Consider the following 9,378-nt stretch of genomic DNA (forward strand, 5'->3'; position numbering starts at 1 on the left):
AACAAGGCCTGGAGTGAAAAATGATCTTCCAAGGGCTTGCTTGAGAGGATTTTATATGGCCAGGGACTTGTTTATAAATTCCCAGGGGCTTTTCTGCATATTTTAAATAAACAGAAGGGTATATATGGAAAGGAGATATATTTAATGATATATGGATTTCAAGATTAGTGCTGGGCCTCTAATATTTGGGCTTAGTGCATCAATATGCGTAATAGGTCTTTAATTAATGTGCAAAGGCATTGGATCTTATCACATGGGCTTTAAGATTAATACAATTGCCTTAGTTTTTGGATCGATATCTCATTTACTACAAAGATAGATTGTTCACTTACAATTCAATTTTTTTTGCGTATTTAGGTTTTATAAATTTAAAGCGAAAAAGTGTATTGATTTGACCCAAAATAATCACACCTAAAATACACAACATGAAGTCACCTTTAGCTCTACAAGCAAGGTATGCCAAATCCTAAGTTAAATAATTATGAACACAATTTTGACTTGACCAACAATAGTGAATCTACTAGTGAGTCAAACATTTTTCCGAATCAAGAGTTGACCATATAAAATGAAATTAGGCCGATGACCTTGCTTGAGGAGACACACGCCACAATATACTTGATAGACGACATGAACAAGAAATTAAGACCCATGGTTCTTGAGTTAGAGATCAGGGTAAAAGAGATTGAGTTTATGACTTTAGATTTACACCAATGTAGCAATCATATAGATGATAATGAACCTCTAAAACTTGAAATAAATAAATTGTCGGATGAAAATAGGAACCTAAAAGCCACTATGGTAATAAATAAAATGATAGAAAGTAAGGTTGAAAATTATGAGTCTAGGATTAGAGAATTTGAAGAGAAAAGTAGAAATCAGAATTGTCAATAACATATAGATGAGATAGATACTTTAAAATTGAAATTACAAAATTTAGAGACCGAGAAAAGGACTTTAAGGTCACTTAATGAATTGAAAAATGTCATTAAGCTAGATCCACATCTTCACTTTCAAGCGAGTGATCAATCACGAGACCTATAATGCGATAAACTTGGTCTTGGATACAAGAAAGACGAATTCTCATTTGAATTCAATCACTCGGGAAGCCCCAAATTTAAAAGGGAACAAACTCAATTCTTAAATGATAAACAATTTCTAGAACTTAATATACAACTTTTCAATCTAATAAAGGTACTAAAACACTTGACACCAAGGAACCGAGTAAAACATATTTGAAAAATCAAAGGGTATGATAAAAAACTTTATCCTCAAATACACTTTCGACTTAGATTGCAAGTATACAATCCTACCGTGTAGTATATTATCGGGTATCGAACCACAAGGAGTATGGTAAATACTATGCTTAAACTTTAAATAATAAATTTCAGAAAATGAAGAAAGTAAAGTGCAATAAAGTAAATGGGGGGGGGGGGGGGGTTTATTCTAACGATTCCTAAGGTTGGGTTCAATACCCAAAAGAAAGGAGTTTGAAACAATAATTGTAAATAAAAGTAAAAGAAAGGAATTGGTTTGCTTTCAAGATTTAGAGATCTAGGGGTCTTTGGTCTGCAATCCCTTGCTAACTCTATTTATTCGGTATTTGTTTGAATTCATGTATGATTTGATGAAGTTTCTAACCTAATATGTTATTAAGGATTACTTTCGTAAATTAATAACGTGCCTAGGTAATTCGGACTTCTCAATTAGGTCCATCACCCTAGCTACCTAGACCATAAGCTCTTGTTAGTCTCTCATCTCCTCAAATATTGGTACTTCTCAATTAAGTTCATGATACCAATATTCGATTCGATTTGAGATGTCCTAATTAGGGTTTGACTTCACGGTTAGGTTCTTCACCAAGTCCCTAACCTTAATTTCTATAGTTTGGCTTAGATTAAATTGGTTATAATCTTAATCTAAACCTAGAGTATTTACATTCATAATTTGGTACTATCCTATTGATCACAGTCAATTTTGGTTCTTTCGAATCCAAAACGGGATACTACAATTCAAGTACTAACTATGTAATTAACACAAATGATTAAATCACAGAAATTAACAATCAAATCCCATAAAACAATCATAGTAAAAACAAATAACTGAATAAAATAGAATTAAACAAGTTCATGCATTGATCTAAACCCCTAGAAAGAGAACTACTCTCTCTTAGAGAGATCCATTACAAAAAGTTGGCAAAGTAAGAAGAAATAAAATAAAAGAAGTAATTACACCCTTTAACAAATAAAAAACCTCTATCTTGCCGAATCTTGCTTAGGAAACCCTTCTTCTCCTTGCTTGAAAACTTTCCTTACTTTAGAATTTATCGCTAAGTATTGTGTGTGTGGAGAGAGAGAATGAGAGATAATGATTGGATCCCTTGAATGGGAATGAACCTCCTCTTTTATAGCCAAAGACTATGCCCAATCAAGAGGCATAGTTGTGGAGTGAGTGGGTGCTATATTTGGATTGTTTCTCAGGATGCCTTGTCCAAGTTTGGCTGTCAAAATGCGTCCAGGTTGCGCTAAAAATAGTAAAACTGTTAAAAATGTGCAATTTTGGCTTTCTGCGGGTCCAGTGCGGATGGCCTCATCCGCACTGTGTGTGATCTCACCCGCACCGAGGCTAAGTTTCCTTATTTAACTTCTGCGAATTTTCTGAGTGCGGGTGGAACTGCGGATGGATGACCCGCACTGCGTGTGGATACTGCTTTTTTTGAAGTTTCTGAAATCGGCCAAGTATTGAGTGCGGCTGGGCTCATCCGCACTGCGGGTGGAACTGCGTCTGAACTAAGCTCGGGAAAAATTCCTGTGCAGCGCTTGGATGTTGAAAATGCGGCTAAGTACCCAGTGTGGTTGCACTGATCAGCAGTGCGTGTGGTTGATCCGCACTGAGAGGTATTCTCGCCATTTTTCATCATTTCCTGCAATGAAAAGCCAAATAATCGCAGTAACTTGATTCCAGGTGTATTTTAATCACTTTATATTATAAATACAAGATATTTGAGGTTGTTTATGATAAAATCTAGATCAAATGTGTATATAATTTATGCTTATCAACCGCTATTACCGCCATATGAGACCCGCTATAGCTACCGCTATACTACATGAGTTTTTTTTTTTTTTTTACAATTTATACGAGCTTCTGTATTTCTATTCTTATTTTTAATGCTACATGGTCTTCTACGATAAGTATACTAAACCAAATTATATGCTTCTATTTTTATTTGTGATTTATTCTATCATTCTATATCGAGAAATATTCAAATATTAATTCTTCATTTTGATTGCTCTTCGCATAATATTCATTTGTAAAATTATTATCATTCGTTTCAATTGAAAGCTGATTTTGATTATTATTATAATATATAAAATATTTAAATATGTATATTGACTTCATTTACCTTATAAAATTAATTGTTCTTTGTCTATTATAATATGTAATACTATGAAGTATAAACTATTAAATAACATTACTTTTTAGATCTTTTTTTTCCTTCTTATTTGCATAATTGATAAAAAGTATAGACTTATATTAGTTGTCATTTAGTTGTTACATGAATTCTCTAATATTGATATGTTGATAATCAGTAGAAATATATAATATAAAATTTGAAAAGGAAAAATCGCTATGTATGATAGCTTCCGCTATAGCTACGCTATTCGCAATAACTTTTTTTTTCTCTCCCCGCTATGCCGCTATAATCGCTATTTACAACCTTGACATGGAGAGATGTATAGATTTGATAGGACAACGATAGGATCACCAATTAGAACCCCTTTTAGGAGCATGGAAACCATGTTGACTTAATCCCATTTTAAGAACCTTTTAGAATAAACCAACAAAACTCAAATACAACATTCCAATTGAAGGTGTTTGGAGCACTCTAGTGGTGACTCTATATAGCAAGATAAAAGGGCATTTACAATCCAAATACAACAATCCAATTAAAGGTGTTTGGAGCACTCGAGTGGTGACTCCATATAACAAGATAATAGGGCATTTATTGTCAGTTTGTAATAATCTAGAAGTCAATAATACGATAAATTATCATAAAGCTTTGTTCATGAATTGAATGTTTATTTATATATCATTTTTTTACCTTGAGTATTATTGAAATTATGGTTCATTTCGAGTTCATGACTGAAATTGTGAAACTCCATAATATAGATAATATATACTCTTAAAAGTCACTGACCAAGGTAATTAGCAGGAACACTAATTACCGCGATAAGGTTAGTATGTGGATTAAAAGATGGTTAAGTTTTACAAACCACCTGACACGAGATGTCATTTTAATCACATAGATACATGTTATAGGAACATGGTATTTGACAGACCCCGAATGAAACATTAAATATAATTGTGTTCGTGTCATTTATGTTTTCATTCAGTGTCAAGTTCTACAGTATGAGATATTTATCGTTCCCACTAAGAAATATGTATGTGTGAGTGTTATCTAACGCTGTCCGTAAAAAAGCAGTCATAACAGTAGCATTTCCATATGTATAGCTTAGCTGAGGAAGTGATAGTCTGCCAAGAATACTATTTGTCCCTCGTATCTTTATACGAGCTATAACATCACTGGGCCCCTTGGTAGAGTTAGATTATCTGCATGCGGTATAATTACAAGAGTAATTATATTTGATAATCTACTCAAGATCAAGAAAAGATACAGTTAGCAAGGATGACACACATCTACCTTGAAACTTGTCACACCCCGAGACAACCCGCCACGTATTTCTACGTAAGGCGTATGCACATCACATACATTATCAATAACAACAAAGCATAATGCCACATTTATTTCATAAACAACTGAGTTTAACAAACGATCATGGCGGACATGGCTAGTAGCACACGCACTGCCATGCCTGCTCAATGTATCAATTATTGAATCATGAAAAAGAAATACAACAAAAACTAAACAATATGTGGCATTTATTAATCATGGGTCTTTCCGCTTAGTCTCACTCTTGTCCTTGCTCGAATCCTTCCTCTTCATTACCTGGAACCCACATAAAAGTGGAACGGGTGAGAGATCGAACCTTCTCTCAGTGCGGGATTTAGTTCCAGCCCAGAGCTTATAAAACCTTTACTTGCATTCACAAATATGATAAGAAAATAAAATGCATATGCTCCTTTTTAATGCAATACACGTTCTATCCGTTCTTACTACTTTCATTTATTTAAACAAAAATTCGTTAATCTTGTTCGTTTGCCTCACTAGACGGTGAATTCATGTGCTGCTAGGTCTTGGCGTGATAGGACCGCTTCTGCCTGCCATCACGTCCGTGAAAGGACCGCTTGCGCCTACGATCACGTCCGTGAAGGGACCGCGTCAGCCTACAATCACATCCGTGACAGGACCGCTTTCGCCTACAGTCACGTTAATGAGGGGTCCAGTCGAAACTAAACCCAATGTATACATCCCAATATGCAAGCATATTGGCCCCTGTTCAATTACCATATTCGTTTGTTTTCAAAAACACATTTATTCAATCACACAGTTCATGCCACGCTCAACACATCCTATTCATGCAAGTCCATTGGTCAATATATGAATCCTATCATTTCATGCAATTTATTTATGTCTACTCAAGTCGAATGGTTCGAAAACAAAATGCATAAATCCAACTAATGCAATAAAAATAAACAGTTGAATGAACAATAGAAAAGTAAAATAATTTTATAAAGTCTAGGAAACCCGCACCTAATCGATATATATACATTACTCCTAAGTTAGTACTTCATATTTATTATACTACTGTTCTTTAGTTACTAATTAAATTATGTAATAATTCCTTTAATCCGGATTATTTTGATTAAGTCATTTAAGAGGACATAATGAATCATTAAAGTTTAAAAGGTGGATTAAATCTGAAAGAAAAAATATTCATGAAGACTTCTTGCAGAGAATAAAAGCACTGGAAAGAGGTCATATAAATTCCGAAAGGTCGAAAAAAATAACCGAAGTATTAAACAAAGGAAATAAATCACTAATTCTCTAATTAATTATTTAGGCCACAGATTAATTATTCATTACGAAATAAGAGGAAAAGACTTGTTAAAATCTAAGAAGCTTAATCTTATTATTTCAATGGATGTTAGATAAATAATATACACTGACTACCCTCGGCTGAGACAAGAACAGATATCAATATTTCACTAGTTTAATAAAGTTCAATAAAGTTCAATCTAGAAAACCATCTCTATTAAATTTAAATGAGAAAAATGAACCTAATTTAAGATTGGTCGAGACAGTAAAGAAAAAACATAATATTTTGACGAGTAATTAATTCAAGGATAAAATGGTGTGTGTATATATATATACATAACTAATAAAAATCTTGGACGTTTGAATCATGTGACATATTTAGAAGTGCATCCTCAATGCTTGGTAAAATATAACTATAGATATAAGTTAAGTGTATGTAAGGAAAGTAATTCAACAGACAAGGAAGAAAACCAAACGTTATAATATTTAGATGAAAATATTGCAAGTGAATTATTAAAGGAAAGTGCCATTAAGTTATATATTAAATCTTGATTTTCTTCTACTTCAAAAATCTTGCTTGAGTATTAATAGGGTACTTATATCCAGAAAAGAAATTCACGATGATATTTATGTATATTTATGGAACTAATCATTTTTAGTTGGGAGGAAATGAAATGCAAGAAAATTTGATAGAATCATTGTATGAGATTCAAAATTATCGTTACTCCAACCATTGGAACGTCTATGGTTCCTTTTTGGGGTTGTCATCGTAACATGACCCGTGTAGGTGTCTTGCACCGATTATAGGTCGAACTATGCATGAAATAAAAAGACAAGGAAATAACATAAAATAAAAATAATAAATAAATAAATAAATAAAAGAAAGAACAAGAATCAAACCAAGCCGTATAGATGTCATGCATCGTTTATACATTGGATTTCAAAGAGAATAAAAAGAAACGAAAAGAAAAAAAAAATAAACAAATAAGATATTACAGAGAAAACTTAGGTGTTCGTTTATTTGGGAGATGTATCATTAATTCACTAAAGTATTTAAGTAATAAAGATAATTTAACTAGCTTTTGAGAATGAGGTACCTTGGTAGCCGACGGGAAAAGAAATTGAAGCTAGGTTCTCAACTTTGTTTATTTTATTTGATTTCTTAGGAATGGTGTCGGCTGTGTGGGGGGAAAATTATGAGGGATTTAAATAGTGGTTAACTAGGTTTAGTAGTTTAATTCGGGTATTGGGCTTGGGTTCGTGGGCTCGGTTAGATTATTTTTATTTTGGGCCTACAATTATATTTTGATAAATCTAATGGATTAATTATGTTTAGCTTCTTTATCTAATTAAATAATTTAATTAATTGAGCCCATTACCTAAGTGCCGTGGTATTACAAAACTGATCTGATAGCTATGAGACAGAAGAACAGACACAAGTAAATTATTTACTGGATCGTGATATTGTACAGTACATCATCATCTGTGTAATTGGATGGTCATAGTGTATACTGCCAGATGCCTCCTATGATTATAGAAGTTAAAACAGTTTTAATTCTATTTACCAACATGACACAGATCCTATTGAGTCACACCATATAGGAGTTAATCGGGGAATCTTATTGTGATTGATTATAAATTGGTTATGATCAATATTAAGATGGTTATAATTAATTATACGTGTTATAATTAAATTATATTTGTCATGTTAAAAATTACAAAGCAAAAACTAATGGTTATAATTAGTTATACTTGGTATAATTAATTATAATTAATTGTACGTCATTTAGAATGACAAACAGAAACACAGGTTTGTTTATAAACGTGTTTGACATGTTGTATAAAAATTACCAAACAAAAACCGTAAACGAATATAATTGTACATGACAATTATACATATTTGATTTGGATAGTTACTATTTACTATTCCTTGGGGTTAATGGGTTTAGAATCCATTAAACAAATCCAACCAATATGAAATAGCAAAATCCAAATTGGATGCCTCATCCAAAAGGGCAAAAATGTAATTTTGTCAAGTACGGGGGTATTTCGGTCTTTTGGCGAACCTCCTCATTTACCTATAAATAGAAGGGCATAGGTGAAAGAGAAAAACCACTAATTCACGTGTTAATCTGATTACTTCGTTAATTGGAATTCTCTCTTTCTCTTGGTGACTTTCGTGCCTTGGCGTGCCTACCCTATCAGAGGGCTTGGCGGTACCCCTCTGTTGCTGTCTCTCTCTTGAATATAAGGCCTATCTCTCTCTCTCTCGTTTTGGCTCTGGTTTGTTCTTGTTACACCGCTCATGTGTTGAGAAAATCTCCTCTCTCTCTCGTTACCTTTGATTTTCTGTTTTCAGTTGAGAGTTCGAAAACCCTAGAAATTAGGGTTGAGGTGTGCCTACTGTCCTGGTGCTTGCGTGGTGCCGTTCTGGTGCTGGCTTTGTGCTGTCTTGGTGCTTGCTTGGTGCCGTTCGGGTGCTCGATTTTCTGACGGCCGTTCTATTATCGTCCCTCTGTGCTTGCTCTAATCGGGTAAGCTTTAGCACCTTGCCTTTTTCTGTGATGGTGCTGTGAAAGATTGAAATTTTGCAGCTTGCTCGGATTGTTGATTTTCCCGGCAAGCCAATGCACGTGGCTGTGTTGCCGTGCTCTCTGACATCTGCCTTGGCTGTGTTCTTTGCTGTGTTCTGGTTCTGTTTGCCTCTAACTTATTTCCTTGGCTGTGCCTTGCTTGCTCTGTGCTGGTTCTGTTTGCTCTGACCTGGTGCTTGTTTCTGTTTTGCTGGTCTAGTTGTCTTGTTTTCCTGTGTGTGCTTGGTGGCCTTGTTGAGGCTGTTCTGACCTGTTTGCCTTGTTCTGTCTTCCTGTCTTGCTGTTGCTTGTTGCTTGTTGCTTGTGCCATGTGATGTTGTTGCCCAATGTAATCCCTGGTATTGATTCGGGATTTACCAGACACTTACTTGACAGGGACCATATTGCAAAAATAATTTTAGTAAGGGTCTGAAATGTAAAATGTATAGCCATTGTGTTTTGTATGAATTAAAGGGGCTAAAACGTGAAATGATTTGTTTGAAATGGTGGCCGGCCATGTATATATGGTTATAAATGGGCTTTGATTACCATAAGCCTTAGAAATAAATTAATTAGGCTTGACTTGGCATGTGAAATATAATTATTGCAAAAGAATTGCTATGTGACTGATGCTTGATATTTATATTATTTTGTTTCCGCTGCTGTTTGATTTATTATTTATGATTAGCCTTGAGTGCTTAATGATTAATTAAGCACGAGGCGAGGTTGATCACACCTTAATCCAGAATTCCTGGTATGGGGTGTGACAATACAACTCTCCAATTGAAGGTGTTTGGAGCACTCTAGTGG

The sequence above is a fragment of the Carex rostrata genome, chromosome 1 (assembly GCF_964058835.1).
Source record: "Carex rostrata chromosome 1, lpCarRost1.2, whole genome shotgun sequence".
In the NCBI taxonomy this organism is placed as follows: Eukaryota; Viridiplantae; Streptophyta; class Magnoliopsida; order Poales; family Cyperaceae; genus Carex; species Carex rostrata.